Source organism: Salmo salar, chromosome ssa09 (genome assembly GCF_905237065.1).
Source record: "Salmo salar chromosome ssa09, Ssal_v3.1, whole genome shotgun sequence".
NCBI classification, from domain to species: domain Eukaryota; kingdom Metazoa; phylum Chordata; class Actinopteri; order Salmoniformes; family Salmonidae; genus Salmo; species Salmo salar.
The window spans coordinates 916,429-934,805 of NC_059450.1; the positions used below are offsets into that span (position 1 = coordinate 916,429).

An 18,377-nucleotide genomic window follows, 5' to 3' on the forward strand; every position below is an offset into this window, starting at 1 on the left:
ATGTAGATAAACATGCATTTTTTTGCAAGGACTTATACAGGATACTAACCTCAACATCAAAACCTTAGTTCCAATTCACAATTCCATACCTAAAACCTTGATTTTGGACAAAATTACCTGAATGGACTATTACTACCAAGGACTATCAAGAAAAAAACAAGCCAAAACCTACAGAAGAAACACAGCGGAACCTGGAAATACCATCAAACACAAAATTGAGTGAGTAATGTTCAGTCTGAACCTACTTTCTGAAGCCAAAAAGTAAAAGACAATAACCTCTAGGTAATTTTGTTATATAAAGCTTCATAAATAAGGCTACCAAGCTGCTAGGAAAGAATCTGACTGAAATTAGCACTTAAGTGTGAAGAAAGAGGTGTGAAAACTCTTAAGCCTAACAATGGCAGGAGAGTTTCACAGCCCCTCCCCACCTAAATGCAGAGGCCTTTGAAGCCCCTCCATCTGTGCAGAGAAGATATCCTCCTCAGAATCCCCAAAATACAACAGCCACAGGACAACTTTGTTTGGACGTTGTAAAGGATCATTCGCCGATACTGAAAAGATATAGCTAGCTAACAATCTTCTTTTCCACGTGGAAAAGACGGACAGAGACTTGCGAGCTACGTTAGCTAGCTAACTGGGATTTTCTACAAGGAATCTGCCTCCCGAAAAAAGCTTCTCCTAAGTGGGTGTCACACCTACTCCCGGTGCCTGCTGCACTGCTGCTTGGATTCCACCTGGCGATCTGTTCACCATCTGCCCTGGCCTGTCTCCCCCTGTCTGGTATAGGTACCCTCGCCACACTCCCCCCTCTCTCCCGAGCTTTAGTTCGCCTCCAGCACACATGCACTGTTGAGGCGAGTGACTCTGAACTTGCAATGGCTAGCCCAAGTTGTTATATTTTCCGCTTGTACTCTATGCTATTTGCCTTATGACTCCTGTGTTCTTTGTTGACTATGAACTTGCTTGTTTACCCAACCGGGGGACAGTTTGTTTATTCCCACACTCGGGACTCTGACTCTCTATTGTTTACACAGAATCTTGGACTCCCATCCTATTCTAACCACCTCTTGTCGGCTTTGTGATCATGTTACCTGATGAAATTGCTGTACAATATGATCTTGTTGCCATCTAATGCACATTCAAATGTTATAAATCAACACTGCAGAGCTCTCCCTGTCCTCTGCCATGCCCTGATTGTATTACTGCTGATTGTATATGGAAATGTGCATGTACACCCTGGCCCATCTACTGTTGCTAGCCCCAATTCTGATTTGTGCTCTGAAATCTGCTTCATTGATTTCTGCTCTCGTAAAAGCCTGGGTTTTCTGCACGTTAACACTAGACGCTTATTACCTGAAATGTATCAATTGAAAGTGTGGATTCACAGCTCCAATCCTGATGTGTAGGTCATTACTGAGACGTGGTTAAGAAAGAGTGTTTTGAACACTGATGTTAACCTTTCAGGTTATAACCTTTTTGGGCAAGAAAGATCTTCCAAAAGTGGTGGAGTGGCAATCTTTACCAAGGAACACTTTCAGTGCTCGGTTGTCTCCACCAAGTCATTCCCCAAACAATTTGATTTGCTGGTTTTACGCATTAAGCTTTCAAATAAATCTTTGTTGACTGTTGCTGGGTGTTATCGGCCCCCATCAGCACCGGCCTGTAACCTAAATGCCCTAAGCTCTCTCCTGGCCCCTTACACTAAGTCTGAATTTGTCCTGCTAGGTGACCTAAACTGGGACATGCGTAAATCACCTGACCAAGTCCTAAAGCAATGGGACTCCCAAAATCTTTCTCAGATTATTACCAATCCCACAAGGTATACTCCAAACACCCAGAAAAGGCTACTCTCGCTTTGTTTTCTTTCCTCTGTTTACCTAAACGCAGATTCCCGGTCGGAATATTATCGCTTTTTTACGAGAAAAATGGCATAAAAATTGATTTTAAACAGCGGTTGACATGCTTCGAAGTACAGTAATGGAATATTTAGAAATCTTTTGTCACGAATTGCGCCATGCTCGTAACCCTTATTTACACTTCGGATAGTGTCTAGAACGCACGAACAAAACGCCGCTATTTGGATATAACGATGGATTATTTTGGACCAAACCAACATTTGTTATTGAAGTAGCAGTCCTGGGAGTGCATTCTGACGAAGACAACAAAGGTAATCAAACTTTTGTAATAGTAAATCGGAGTTTGGTCAGGGCTAAACTTGGTCGGTGTCTAAATAGCTAGCAGTGATGGCTGGGCTATCTACTGAGAATATTGCAAAATGTGCTTTCACCGAAAAGCTATTTTAAAATCGGTATGACGGCTTGTTACAACATAACGTTAGATGGAGAAGGGGAAAGAGAAAGACAAAGGGACAAAGAGAATACTTATTGTACATTTGGAAACTACACTCACAGTAAACATTTACTTTGAACACGAAACACCGCCCGTTTTGGGATAAGAAGTAATGCATGTATTTACATGTGGATGTCTTTGTTTGTCGTCTATCTCTGTTGAAACCAATCAATCCTTCTATGGGAAGGGGTCGATGGGTGTAAGGCTCTGGTTGTCCACCAGAGGTCACAATGTCCTTCTTCTTAGTTTTCCTGGCTTGTAGTGGAGTGTTTTCAGAGCAGATACTCAGATGCTTCTCTGAGATGGGATTTTCTAAATCCTTCCTTGGGTAGATAGTCAAAGTTCCACATCACTTTACACGCGCGCTGCAGACTGGTGTTGTTTCTGGTCTGGTAGGTGAGGTTATCTACTTCACCTCGTGTTGAGGCTAGGTTCTAACCATTTCCAAAATGTAGCTAACGCACCAGGCTTTACTGGTCTAAAGTAATTATTCAGTCATTATCCTGACCACTTTACACACCAGTAGCAACCCGACAATGTTATCTTCTCATCTAGTGTTGAGAGTTGCAGAGTTTCCAACCATTTCAAGGTGTGGACCGCGGTCTCACGTCTTTTGGTATTGTAGTGGAGTGTTCAAATAGAACAGATACTCGGTGATTGTCTGAGATGGGATTTTCTCCTTCCCACCTCGTGTCTTTAGTCAAAGTTCTAGGACCACTTTTACATGCCCAGCTGCAGACTGGTAATGTTAAGGTCTAGTCTTAATCTTCTCATCTAGTGGTATCTTCACATCTTCTGGTATGGTATGTTAATTCTTAGCGAGTCCTTTTAAGCACTCTGGTCCATCACACTGATGCGCTCTTCTGACCTCATTTGGGGTGTGGCTACTTAATGTGCAAAGGGCATGAAAAACCATGATCTCATTAGAAAACCAAAATCGTTCTTCATATTGTATTCATAATGTATTGGATGGAAACTTGACAGCCAAAGGGGGTTTCTTTCCTAAGTTACAGTATTTGGTTCATACTGTTTTTAATAACATCACAAAATGACAAGTAATATGATATCATTATTCTTTAGATCCGCACTGACCATTCCTATCTTAGAAATATCGTTCCAGTTTTCACTTTTTGGGTGTTATAGTTTTGGCTGCAAAAGTCTTCTGGGGGACAAAGGCATTCCTTTGGTTGATGCTGAAGAGCAGGAGGGAGATTCCCCTCCTCCCTAATTTATGACAGAGTGTTAACCTGTTAGGGCTAGGGGGCAGTATTGACACGGCTGGATAAAAAACATACCCGATTTAATCTGGTTACCACTCCTACCCAGTAACTAGAATATACAAATACTTATTACATATGGATAGAAAACACCCTAAAGTTTCTAAAACTGTTTGAATGGTGTCTGTGAGTATAACAGAACTCAAATGGCAGGTCAAAACCTGAGAGATTCCTTTACAGGAAGTGGCCTGTCTGACCATTTCTTGAACTTCTTTTCCATCTCTATCTTTTACTAAGGATCTCTGCTCTAACGTGACACTTCCTACGTCGTCCTAGGGGCTAGGGGGCAGCCGTGTCAATGCTGCCCCCTAGCCCTAACAGGTTAATGTTGACGATGATGAGTACATGGCTGAGCTCTTTAATCACCACTTCATTAAGTCAGGATTCCTATTTGACTCTGCCATGCCTCCTTGCCTGTCCAACATTTCCTCATCTCCCACCCCTTTTAATGTGACTATCCCCGATCATCCTCCCTCTTTTTCTCCTGCCCCGCAACAAAGTTTCTCCCTGCAGGCGGTCACTGAGTCCGAGGTGCTAAAGGAGCTCCTTAACTTCTTTGGGCTCAACTACCGTTCACGGGATCGATTTGACAACATCCGGTGAAATGGCAGAGCGCCAAATTCCCCAAAATTATTACAAATATTTAACTTTCATACATTCACAAGTGCAACACGCCAAATTAAAGCTTAACTTCTCATTAATCTAGCCACCATGTCAGATTTAAAAAAGGCTTTACGGCAAAAGCAAACCATGCGATTATCTTAGGACAGCGCCCAGCATACCAACACATGAAAATCAGATTTCAACCCGCCAGGCGCAACACAAAAGTCAGAAATAACGATTTAATTCATGCCTTACCTTTGAAGAACTTCTTCTGTTGGCACTCCAATATGTCCCATAAACATCACAAATGGCCCTTTAATTTGATTTAATTTCGTCGGTATATCTCCAAAATGTCAATTTATTTGGCGCATTTGATTTAGAAAAACACCAGTTGCAACTCGCCCAGCATGACTACAAAATATCTAATAAGTTACCTGTAAACGCTGTCCAAACATTTGAAACAACTTTCCTAATACAACTTTAGGTATTTTTTAACGTAAATAATCGATAAAATTTAAGATGGGATAAACGGTGTTCAATACAGGATAAAAACAACGTGAAGCACGTGACCTGGAGCGCGCATCAAAACATTAGAGTGCACTAGGCTGGACCCTCGTTCTGAACTGCCGTACTTCTTAATTTCTCTAAAGAAAAACATCAACCAATTTCTAAAGATTGTTGACATCCAGTGGAAGCGGTAGGACCTGCAAGCAAGTGCCTTATAAATCTAGATACACATAGAAAACTCATTGAAAACACTGTCACCTCAACAACAACAAAAATCCTGGATGTTTTGTCCTCGGGGTTTCGCCTGCCAAATAAGTCCTGTTATACTCACAGACATAATTTTAACAGTTTAAGAAACTTTAGAGTGTTTTCTATCCAAATCTACCAATTATATGCATATCCTAGCTGGGCCTGAGTAGCAGGCAGTTTACTTTGGGCACGTTTTTCATCTGGACGTCAAAATACTGCCCCCTAGCCCAAAGAAGTTAAACTTGACCCCCCCCAAAACAATCTGGTTCAGACCCTTTCTTCTTTAAGGTTGCTGCTCCTATCGTCGCCAAGCCTGTCTCTCCTCTCTGGGGAGGTTCCCATTGCTTGGAATGCAGCCACGGCGTGTCATTTATTTAAAAGGGGAGATCAAGCTGATCCTAACTGTTATAAGGCCAATTTCGATTTTGCCCTTTTTATCAAAAATGTTGGAAAAACTTGTCAATAATTAAGTGACTGGCTTTCTTGATGTCTATAGTATGCTTTCGGGTATGTAATCTGGTTTCGGTTCAGGTTATGGATGTGTCACTGCAACCTTAAAGGTTGTAAATGATGTCAGCATTGCCCTTGACTAAGAAATGTTGGGCTGCTATTTTTATTGACTTGGCCAAAGCTTTTGATACGGTAGACCATTCCATTCTTGTGGGCCGGCTAAGGAGTTTTGGTATCTCTGAGGGGTCTTTGGCCTGGTTTGCTAACTACCTCTCTCAAAGAGTGCAGTGTATAAAGTCAGAACATCTGCCTTCTCAACCACTGCCTGTCACCAAGGGAGTACCCCACGCTCTTCTCAATTTACATCAACAACATAGCTCAAGCAGTAGGAAGCTCTCTCATTCATATGCAGATGATAGTCTTATACTCAGCTGGCCCCTCCCCGGATTTTGTGTTAAAAGCTCTACAACAAAGCTTTCTTAGTGTCCAACAAGCTTTCTCTGCCCTTAACCTTGTTCTGAACACCTCCAAAACAAAAGGTCACATGGTTTGGTAAGAAGAATGCCCCTTTCCCCACCGGTGTGATTACTACCTCTGAGGGTTTAGCGCTTGAGGTAGTCACCTCATACAAGTACTTTGGAGTATGGCTAGACGGTACTCAGCACATATCAAAGCTGCAGGCTAAGGTTACATCTAGACTTGCGTTTCCTCTATCGTAATCGCTCCTCTTTCACCACAGCTGCCAAACTAATTCTGATTCAGATGACCATCCTACCCATGCTAGATTACGGAGACGTAATTTATAGATCGGCAGGTAAGGGTGCCCTCGAGTGGCTAGATGTTCTTTACCATTCGACCATCAGATTTGCCACCAATGGCCTCCCAAGTGGCACAGTGGTCTAAGGCATTGCATCGCAGTGCTAGCTGTGCCACTAGAGATTCTGGTTCGAGTCCAGGCTCTGTCGCAGCCGGCCGCGACCGGGAGACCCATGGGACAGCACACAATTGGCCCAGCATCGTCCGGGTTAGGGGAGGGTTTGGCCGGCAGGGATGTTCTTGTCCCATCGTGTACTAGTGACTCTTGTCGCCAGGTGCACAGTGTTTCCTCCGACACATTGGTGCTTCCGGGTTATGCGGGCAGCGCGGCTTGGCTGGGTTGTGTTTTGGGGGACGCACGGCTCTCGACATTCGCCTCTCCCGAGTCCGTACGGGAGTTGCAGCGATGGGACAAGACTGTAATAACCAATTGGATACCACGAAATTGGGGAGAGAAATAAAAGATTTGCCACCAATGCTCCGTATAGGACACATCACTGCACTCAATACTCCTCTGTAAATAGGTCATATCTGTATACCCGTCACAAGACCCCACTGGTTGATGCTTATTTATAAAACCCTCTTAGGCCTCACTCCCCCCTATCTGAGATACCTACTGCAGCCCTCATCCTCCACATACAACACCCGTTCTGCCAGTCACATTCTGTTAAAGATCCCCAAAGCAGGGTCGCTCCTCTTTTTAGTTCGCTGCAGCTGGCGACTGGAACGAGCTGCAAAAAACTCTCAAACTGGAACGTTTTATCTCCATCTCTTAATTCAAAGACTCAATCATGGACAGTCTTACTGACAGTTGTGGCTGCTTCATGTGATTGTTGTATCCACCTTCTTGCCCTTTTCGCTGTTGTCTGTGCCCAATAATGTTTGTACCATGTTTTGTGCTGCAACCATGTTGTGCTTCTGTCACGTTGTGTTGCTACCATGTTGTTGTCATGTTGGGTTGCAACCATGCTGTGTTTTCATGTGTTGCTGCCATGCTATGTTGTCATCTTAGGTCTCTCTTTATGCAGTGTTGTGGTGTCTCTCTTGTCATGATGTGTTTTAAAAATTTTAACCCTGAGGGAGAAAAGGTTTGGTCGTGCCCTCTTCACGACTGTTTTGGTGTGTTTGGACCATGATAGTTCATTGTTGATGTTGACACCAAGGAACTTGAAACTCTCGACCTGCTCTACTACAGCCCTGTCGATGTTAAATGGGGGGCCTGTTCGGCCCGCCTTTTCCTGTAGTCCACGATCAGCTCCTTTGTCTTGCTTACATTGAGGGAGAGGTTGTTGTCCTTGCACCACACTGCCAGCCTGTACTGCAGGGCCATCACCGGAGTTTCATAACATTTGGGTCCAAAATAGATAATCCTGTTCTAGATTGATACACTATATATATATATATATATATATATATATATATATATATATACACACAAAAGTACGTGGACAACCCTTTTATATTACTGGATTTGGCTATTTCAGCCACACTCGTTGCTGACAGGTGTATAAAATTGAGCACACCGCCATGCAATCTCCATAGACAAACATTCAAATGGCCTTATTGAAGAGCTCAGTGACTTTCAACATGGTACCGTCATAGGATGCCACCTTTTCAACAAGTCAGTTCAGCAAAATTCTGCCCTGCTAGAGCTACCACGGTCTGTGCTATTATTGTGTTGTGGAAATGTCTAGGAGCAACAACGGCTAAGCCGTGAAGTGGTACGCCACACAAGCTCACAGCGTCAGCACAATAACTGTTTGTCGGGAGCTTCATGAAATTTTTTTCCATGGACGAGCAGCCACACACAAGCCTAAGATCAGCACGCGCAATGCCAAGTGTCGGCTGGAGTGGTGTAATGTTCGCCACCATTGGAGCAGTGGAAATGCGTTCTCTGGATTGATGAATCACGCTTCACCATCTGGCAGTGCGATGGACGAATCTGGGTTTGGCGGATGCCAGGAGATCGCTACCTGCATGCCAGTCAAGTTCTTCCACACAGATCTCGACAAACCATTTCGGTATGGTTTTTCCACAGAAAGTTTGAAGCACAGAATCGTCTAGTATGTCATTGTATGCTGTAGTTTTAGTTCCAGCCAGTGGAACTAAGGGGCCTAGCCCAAACCATGAAAAACAGCCCTTGACCATTATTCCTCCTCCACCAAACAGTTGGCACTATGCATTCGAGCAGGTAGCGTTCTCCTGGCATCCGCCAAACCCAGATTCGTCAGTCGGACTGCCCAGATGGTGAAGCGTGACTCATCCCTCCAGAGTCCAATGGTGGCGAGCTTTATACCACTCCAGCCGACGATTGGAATTGTGCATAATTGAGGCTGCTCAGCTATGGAAACCCATTTCATGAAGCTTCCAAGTTGAGTCACATCTCTTCAGTAAGGACTTTCTATTGCCAATGTTTGTCTATGGAGATTGCATGGCTGTGTGCTTGATTTTATACACCTGTCAGCAACGGGTGTGGCTGAAATAGCTGAATCCACTAATTTGAAGTGGTGTCCACATACTTTTGTTTATATAGTCTATGTATTGGATAGTGACACAATCATTTGGGCCTTTTGGGCTTGGGCTCATTAAATGTTGTTAATGTCGAGCTCGGCTCATAAAATGTATTTAATATATGGCTCATCAGGCTCAGGTAGCATCAGGTTTGAATTTTCATGCTGATCAAAGCTCTAATCAAATCCAGACATTTATTTTCTTTTGAATGACACTTCTGGTTTTAGCGAAAAATACTGGGTTACGCAGGAGAAAAATTATTTATTCTCGGGATGGAACATTTGTAAAATACAGAGAAAATATTCAACCCTAATGTGAGTTTAGCACCTCTTTCCACTACTAGAGTGGACTAAGAACACAACACGAGCCACTGGATATGTGGTAGGCCTGATGTGTTTTGTACCCTTAAACAAACTACCTTCAGACAAATTAAATGAAGAACACTTTCAGTGATGTATACAAGCAAGTTTTCAAACCAGTTTCTTTATCAATGTCTTTGTTTTGTGAGTTCTATTGTGCACCACGCTTTATTTCTCATCACTATTTGGTGTTTTTATGAAGGTCAGAGGGGTCTTACCTCCTGTGTGCATCGGGGTCTTCTGAGGAGGGCCCATTTTTATGTTGGACAGCAGGGCCTGAGGTAAGGAACAGAAACAGATTTTTAGCTTTTAGAAAAAGACAACCTGTATGAAAGGACATATATTCTTGTGTATCGTTGGTGTTTGTGAATCGTTTCTTCACACGCCACACCCTCCCCTGCAGTAATACAGATATATATTTAGCATATTGAATGTAGGCCTGAGGTTACATACAGTATAACAATAACCAACAGATACATAATGATGTAAGGGTCTGGTTCGCCTCAAGCGATAGTCACAACAAATGTTACGTTTTATGCACCCCTCATCACACTACTCAAGTACTGTATATGCTGTTACCTATTAAACAGTGCTTTATTGGTTTATTCAGATCCCCATTAGCTTTTGCCGAAGCTGCAGCTATTCTTCCTGGGGTCCACACAAAAACATAAAACACGACAAGTAACAAAACACTGATAGACAAGAACAATCACACACATTTAAATACAACGATATACAACTAAAGCATAATGTGTGTGTTAGAGTGTGTGTCAAATAGACTCCGGCAGCAGTGTCTATTTTGCCTGTGGGTCTGTCTTTTTACAACACTGAGCACATACTATACTGTATTTGTACAGTATATACAGTGCCTTGCGAAAGTATTCGGCCCCCTTGAACTTTTCGACCTTTTGCCACATTTCAGGCTTCAAACATAAAGATATAAAACTGTAATTTTTTTGTGAAGAATCAACAACAAGTGGGACACAATTATGAAGTGGAACGAAATTTATTGGATATTTCAAACTTTTTTAACAAAAAAAACCTGAAAAATTGGCCGTGCAAAATTATTCAGCCCCTTTACTTTCAGTGCAGCAAACTCTCTCCAGAAGTTCAGTGAGGATCTCTGAATGATCCAATGTTGACCTAAATGACTAATGATGATAAATAGAATCCACCTGTGTGTAATCAAGTCTCCGTATAAATGCACCTGCTCTGTGATAGTCTCAGAGGTCCGTTTAAAGCGCAGAGAGCATCATGAAGAACAAGGAACACACCAGGCAGGTCCGAGATACTGTTGTGGAGAAGTTTAAAGCCGGATTTGGATACAAAAAGATTTCCCAAGCTTTAAACATTCCAAGGAGCACTGTGCAAGCGATAATATTGAAATGGAAGGAGTATCAGACCACTGCAAATCTACGAAGACCCGGCCGTCCCTCTAAACTTTCAGCTCATACAAGGAGAAGACTGATCAGAGATGCAGCCAAGAGGCCCATGATCACTCTGGATGAACTGCAGAGATCTACAGCTGAGGTGGGAGACTCTGTCCATAGGACAACAATCAGTCGTATACTGCACAAATCTGGCCTTTATGGAAGAGTGGCAAGAAGAAAGCCATTTCTTAAAGATATCCATAAAAAGTGTCGTTTAAAGTTTGCCACTAGCCACCTGGGAGACATTCCAAACATGTGGAAGAAGGTGCTCTTGTCAGATGAAACCAAAATGTAACTTTTTGGCAACAATGCAAAACGTTATGTTTGGCGTAAAAGCAACACAGCTCATCAAGTAATCCTTCTAACCCCCCCTTAAAAGATTTAGATGCACTATTGTAAAGTGGTTGTTCCACTGGATATTATAAGGTGAATGCACCAATTTGTAAGTCGCTCTGGATAAGAGCGTCTGCTAAATGACTTAAATGTAAATGTAAATCACCCTGAACACACCATCCCCACTGTCAAACATGGTGGTGGCAGCATCATGGTTTGGGCCTGCTTTTCTTCAGCAGGGGCAGGGAAGATGGTTAAAATTGATGGGAAGATGGATGGAGCCAAATACAGGACCATTCTGGAAGAAAACCTGATGGAGTCTGCAAAAGACCTGAGACTGGGACGGAGATTTGTCTTCCAACAAGACAATGATCCAAAACATAAAGCAAAATCTACAATGGAATGGTTCACAAATAAACATATCCAGGTGTTAGAATGGCCAAGTCAAAGTCCAGACCTGAATCCAATCGAGAATCTGTGGAAAGAACTGAAAACTGCTGTTCACAAACGCTCTCCATCCAACCTCACTGAGCTCGAGCTGTTTTGCAAGGAGGAATGGGCAAAAATTTCAGTCTCTCGATGTGCAAAACTGATAGAGACATACCCCAAGCGACTTACAGCTGTAATCTCAGCAAAAGGTGGCGCTACAAAGTATTAACTTAAGGGGGCTGAATAATTTGGCACGCCCAATTTTTCAGTTTTTTATTTGTTAAAAAAGTTAGAAATATTCAATAAATTTCGTTCCACTTCATGATTGTGTCCCACTTGTTGTTGATTCTTCACAAAAAATTACAGTTTTATATCTTTATGTTTGAAGCCTGAAATGTGGCAAAAGGTCGAAAAGTTCAAGGGGGCCGAATACTTTCGCAAGGCACTGTAGGTGCTGATATGGTGAGATGTGTCAATTTAGTTTAACAAGAAGTTGTGACAACCACAATATTGCTCATGGCTCTGCCTTTTCTAGTTGAATGTAAAAAAAAAAAAAAGAATGACAATATGACTTAACAGCCAAAATAACCGCCTCAAATGCAGACAGGGCTTTGACAGGCAGCCAGTTAATTCCATAAATTGCATGCTGGGTCAAATGGCATGTGTCATCTCACAAGGGAAGTGTGTCCCTCCCCCGTCCTCCCTCTTGCTGCTACTGTGTATCCTCACGCACTCCTCTCCTCTAAATTCTCCTGAGAAAGACATAGGATTAGCCATGGCATGTCTTAGTTGTTGACATTAGGATATTAGCATTACCATGGTGTTCAATACATTAGCACTAGACATTATTAGTATGTCTTGCTTGTTTACATTGGAAGTGGTTTATTGTTGTCTGTCAGCTTATTTTGACATTAGGAATTATTTTACAAACATATGCCTGGTTTAGAACCTGCCCAGACATAGTTGTCCAAATGATGATACTGAGACTTTCTGAGACAGTCTTAATAAGTACAAGGAGTTGATGTCTGGAGTGGGGTGGATGCAGGGTAACCTGGTCCGAGATATGTTTGTGCTGTCTTGTCAACTCCTATGTGCTCATTGGCATGACAATGACCATAGGAGTTGGCTATCCAGTACAAGCAGATCTGGGACCAGGCTATGCGGGTAGGAATAGTCAGTTGTGAAACACACCACACATCACATGAGGTGCTATGCCTCTGCCCTGAAGAGACAGACTGTGTTTTTCCCCATAGCATGATTGATGTAAATCACAGGCATTTCCACAGGAAACCTCAACGAAACAGGGCCAGCAGCACCGTGGACCAGAATAGACCTGACCTGCCTTCCCCTCCTTCCCATACACATCTGGGTACAATTTCTACAGTGCATTCTGCATTCAACACAACAAATGCATGAATCCCAACCTTCCTTAAATCGCCAATCCTGAACCAGATTCAAGGGCAAACATGATTGTATTGAACATGATTGTATGAACATTTGAACATCTTGGCCATGTTCTGTTATAATCTCCACCTGGCACAGCCAGAAGAGGACTGGCCACCCCTCATAGCCTGGTTCCTCTCTAGGTTTCTTCCTAGGTTTTGGCCTTTCTAGGGAGTTTTTCCTGGCCACCGTGCTTCTACACCTGCATTGCTTGCTGTTTGGGGTTTTAGGGTGGGTTTCTGTACAGCACTTTGACATATCAGCTGATGTAAGAAGGGCTATATAAATACATTTGATTTGATTTATTGGATTGAATGTAATATTCTTAATTTCCATTGGGAAAAACGTCTAACTTCACCAGTCTTTGTCGAAAAATATTCAACACCAGGATCAACAATGACGGACATAGATGGACAATGGCCCAGTGCAAAACAAAATTGTAATTATGACATCATGGTGAAGTATACCAGACATTTTTAGACATCTTTTTAGTGACCAGATAACCAAAATAGGCCGTCTTTGCTTGAAGTCGTTACGACGTGCCTTGATGTCACTGTGGTAGTGTATACTGACTGGGGTACTGCATAGTGTGAACTAAGTGGTTACTGAGTCATACCCTACTGCCCCAACTGAGGATGAGACCCTATTCTGAGACCGAGCAATTAAAAAGGGCTATCCGGGAGACCATGTATTTCATATCAGGAATACAGAACAATAAACCCTTTGCAACACTTTGAGCACCCTTGGGTGTCATTTCTGCTGGGTGTGTTCGGCATGAGGGACACATGGAACATCTTTATATGGATACTGCTTACCCAGTGAGCACAAGATATTGAAAATACTTATTTTCAACCAAAAATACGTCTTTTCAACCTCAGAAACAGAGACGAGTCCCTACCATATCCAACCATTTGTAGGTTTGGAATCTTGGTTTGTTTTCAGAATTCGCTTGACATTACTGATGTATTCCAGTTGGCTTTAAAATACATTAATCTCATTCTTAATGAGCAACTAAGGCGAGGATGTTGGCTTCATTTGTGCTGATGGCTGTTTTTTAATAAGGCACTGTAACGCTTTCTAAAACCAGATTAATTCCCAATCCCAAACAGTCTTTCATGTTTCATCTCCCACAGTCATCATCTCATGAAGGGGAAATATTTTAATATTCTATCATCATCAAACAGAGCCAACCATAGGCGTCACATTTCTTCCACCTTTTTTCAGAAAATAGCACATAAATATAAATCATGCCCTACTGTACATTGTTTCATCACTACACTGCCTATGAGGAGTTTAGTTGTGTGTGTCCCTGTCTGTGTGTGTGCTGCTCTTCTTTGTTCTCTCAGCCTGCAGCTCTCTGATAGGTGATGTCTTGGGATGTTGTGTTCACATTCTTCTTGACACTACTCTGAACTCCCCTTGTTAGCAGCTGATAATTATCTGTAATGCTTTGTACCTAATGTTAGAACATATCCAGCTAGAGCTTATGTCATAAAACAGCCAAAATACTCATCATAATCGCCATTGAGGGCAGTAATCTATGATGGTGTCTGAGCCAGTTACTCCAACCTGATCTTTTCACGGTTTTGTTTGGAATACATGAAACCAAGAATTTGAACTATATACTGTATACTATTTGTGATCAAAGGAAACCACTGCAAAGCTAATATGCTATTTAGATTTAGATTATTGCACCTGTACATAGTCCATCTATAATTTAGCCCAAACAACTACCTCTTCCCCTACTGTATTTATTTATTTTGCTCCTTTGCACCACATTATTTCTATTTCTACTTTGCACTTTCTTCCACTGCAAATCTACCATTCCAGTGTTTTACTTGCTATATTATATTTACTTCGCCACCATGGCCTTTTTTGCCTTTACCCCCCTTATCTCACCTCATTTGCTCACTTTGTATATAGACTACACTGCTCAAAAAAATTAAGGGAACACTAAAATAACACATCCTAGATCTGAATGAAATAATCTTATTAAATACTTTTATCTTCACATAGTTGAATGTGCTGACAACAAAATCACACAAAAATAATCAATGGAAATCCAATTTATCAACCCATGGAGGTCTGGATTTGGAGTCACACTCAAAATTAAAGTGGAAAACCACACTACAGGCTGATCCAACTTTGATGTAATGTCCTTAAAACAAGTCAAATGAGACTTAGTAGTGTGTGTGGCCTCCACGTGCCTGTATGACCTCCCTACAACGCCTGGGCATGCTCCTGATGAGGTGGCGGATGGTCTCCTGTGGGATCTCCTCCCAGACCTGGACTAAAGCATCCGCCAACTCCTGGACAGTCTGTGGCGCAAAGTGGCGTTGGTGGATGGTGCGAGACATGATGTCCCAGATGTGCTCAATTGGATTCAGGTCTGGGGAACGGGCGGGCCAGTCCATAGCATCAATGCCTTCCTCTTGCAGGAACTGCTGACACACTCCAGCCACATGAGGTCTAGCATTGTCTTGCATTAGGAGGAACCCAGGGCCAACCTCACCAGCATATGGTCTCACAAGGGGTCTGAGGATCTCATCTCGGTACCTAATGGCAGTCAGGCTACCTCTGGCGAGCACATGGAGGGCTGTGCGGGCCCCCAAAGAAATGCCACCCCACACCATGACTGACCCACCGCCAAACCGGTCATGCTGGAGGATGTTGCAGGCAGCAGAACGTTCTTCACGGCGTCTCCAGACTGTCACGTCTGTCACATGTGCTCAGTGTGAACCTGCTTTCATCTGTGAAGAGCACAGGGTGCCAGTGGCGAATTTGCCAAACTTGGTGTTCTCTGGCAAATGCCAAACGACCTGCACGGTGTTGGGCTGTAAGCACAACCCCCACCTGTGGACGTCGGGCCCTCATACCACCCTCATGGAGTCTGTTTCTGACCATTTGAGCAGTCACATGCACATTTGTGGCCTGCTGGAGGTCATTTTGCAGGGCTCTGGCAGTGCTCCTCCTGCTCCTCCTTGCACAAAGGCAGAGGTAGCGGTCCTGCTGCTGGGTTGTGCCCTCCTACGGCCTCCTCCACGTCTCCTGATGTACTGGCCTGTCTCCTGGTAGCGCCTCCATGCTCTGGACACTAATGCTGACAGACACAGCAAACCATTTTGCCACAGCTTGCATTGATGTGCCATTCTGGATGAGCTGCACTACCTGAGCCACTTGTGTGGGTTGTAGACTCCGTCTCATGCTACCACTAGAGTGAAAGCACCGCCAGCATTCAAAAGTGACCAAAACATCAGCCAGGAAGCATAGGAACTGAGAAGTGGTCTGTGGTTACCACCTGCAGAACTACTCCTTTATTGGGGGTGTCTTGCTAATTGCCTATAATTTCCACCTGTTGTCTATTCCATTTGCACAACAGCATGTGAAATTTATTGTCAATCAGTGTTGCTTCCTAAGTGGACAGTTTGATTTCACAGAAGTGTGATTGACTTGGAGTTACATTGTGTTGTTTAAGTGTTCCCTTTATTTTTTTGAGCAGTATATATTATTGACTGTATGTTTGTTTTACTCCATGTGTAACTCTGTGTTGTTGTATGTGTCGAACTGCTTGCTTTATCTTGGCTAGGTCGCAATTGTAAATGAGAACTTGTTCTCAACTTGCCTACCTGGTTAAATAAAGGTGAAATAAATACAAATTTGATGCTATCTTTTGGTAGACATACTTTTGTAGCCACAAGGGATGCACGATATATTGGTGAACATATCGGTATCGGACGATATTAGCTAAAAAAGTCAACATCGGTATCGGCCCGATGTCTAGTTTAACGCCGATGTGCAAAACCGATGTCAAAGCTGCCGTACATACCTATATAATATAACATTTTGCGCAACACGTGCAACACAGCATTCCTAACCTAGTCCACAATGTCTGCTGTATGGATCGAGCATTCAACAAATCGAGCAGTCATTTGAAAGAGTAAGAACATTTCAGCGAGACAACTCAAAGGCAAAATCCATTAACGCCAAGATGATGTAATTCACTGCCCTTGACAATCAACCGTTCTCTGTCATGGGTGATGTTGGCTTTCGCCACTGGTCGAGCACCGGTACACACTACCAAGTGCCCTATTTTTCAGATGTTTCCCTACCGGAGTTACGCAGTAATACTAGCTTCACGGCATACTATGGAACGCCGTTTGGGTCTTTGCGTGTCAAAAAAGATACACGTCAAATAACACTATTTGACGCGTTAAATACGTTTGACATATCAAATAACACAGTTCTATTATAGAATGTTGTGTGTTCTGAATTTGCACATGCAAGCCAAGCACCACCACTTACTATCAGTAGCATTGTAAAAGCTGTACAAAAAAGTCTGCAAACAAGCAAACACCTGCCACGAACGATGTGTTTACAATACCGCGTTGGTAATAAAGCATTATTTGTTTGACCGCAACTTCTGGGGTAGCTAGCTAGCTTTAGCTTGGTACCTAGCTAGCACCAATACAACTAGCCTGAAAACAATGACCAGTAGAAACTGCAGTCAATTTCACTATTTTTAGCAATGATTTAGGAATTCTTGTGAGTAAGAATTAGCTAGGTAGCCACTTGTTGTTTGCCTAATGAAATTGAACTTCAGTTCATGAAAATAAATAGCTAGCCAGCTACTTAACCCTGTTGCTCAAAGCGAACATTATAAGCAGCCAGCTAGCTTCATCTGGCTAGTGAGGCTCGACCAGACTGTGTTGTGTTGTGAAGCTAGCCACAATTTTACCTCTTGGGGATGTCATTCGAAAATATAATGTTAAATTTCACTGCTATGCGGATGACACACAGCTGTACATTTCAATGAAACATGGTGAAGCCCCAAAATTGCCCTCACTAGAAGCCTGTGTCTCAGTCACAAGGAAGTGGATGGCTGCAAACTTTCTACTCTTAAACTCGGACAAAACAGAGATGCTTGTTCTAGGTCCCAAGAAACAAAGAGATCTTCTGTTGAATCTGACAATTAATCTGGATGGTTGTACAGTCGTCTCAAATAAAACTGTGAAGGACCTCGGCGTTACTCTGGACCCTGATGTCTCTTTTGAAGAACATATCAAGACTGTCTCAAGGACAGCTTTTTTCAATCTACGTAACATTGCAAAAATCAGAAACTTTCTGTCCAAAAATGACACAGAAAAATTAATCCATGCCTTTGTTACTAGGTTGGACTACTGCAATGCTCTACTTTCCGGCTACCCGGATAAAGCACTAAATAAACTTCAGTTAGTGCTAAATACGGCTGCTAGAATCCTGACTAGAACCAAAAAATTTGATCATATTACTCCAGTGCTAGCCTCCCTACACTGGCTTCCTGTTAAGGCAAGGGCTGATTTCAAGGTTTTACTGCTAACCTACAAAGCATTACATGGGCTTGCTCCGACCTATCTTTCCGATTTGGTCCTGCCGTTCATACCTACACGTACGCTACGGTCACAAGACGCGGGCCTACTAATTGTTCCTAGAATTTCTAAGCAAACAGCTGGAGGCAGGGCTTTCTCCTATAGAGCTCCATTTTTATGGAATGTGATTACCCAGTAAAGTTATTTTTAAATCTGGCATTACAGGTGCTTTCAAGAGATATTCATCTATAAATCTTAGAATGACAATATTACATT

The 18,377-nt window shown here is 42.8% G+C and overlaps 1 pseudogene; it reads right to left on the reverse strand.

Moving 5' to 3' along the window:
• The window catches only part of LOC106610627 (ena/VASP-like protein), a 66,952-nt pseudogene that overhangs the window by 26,967 nt on the left and 21,608 nt on the right, over positions 1-18,377 (reverse strand).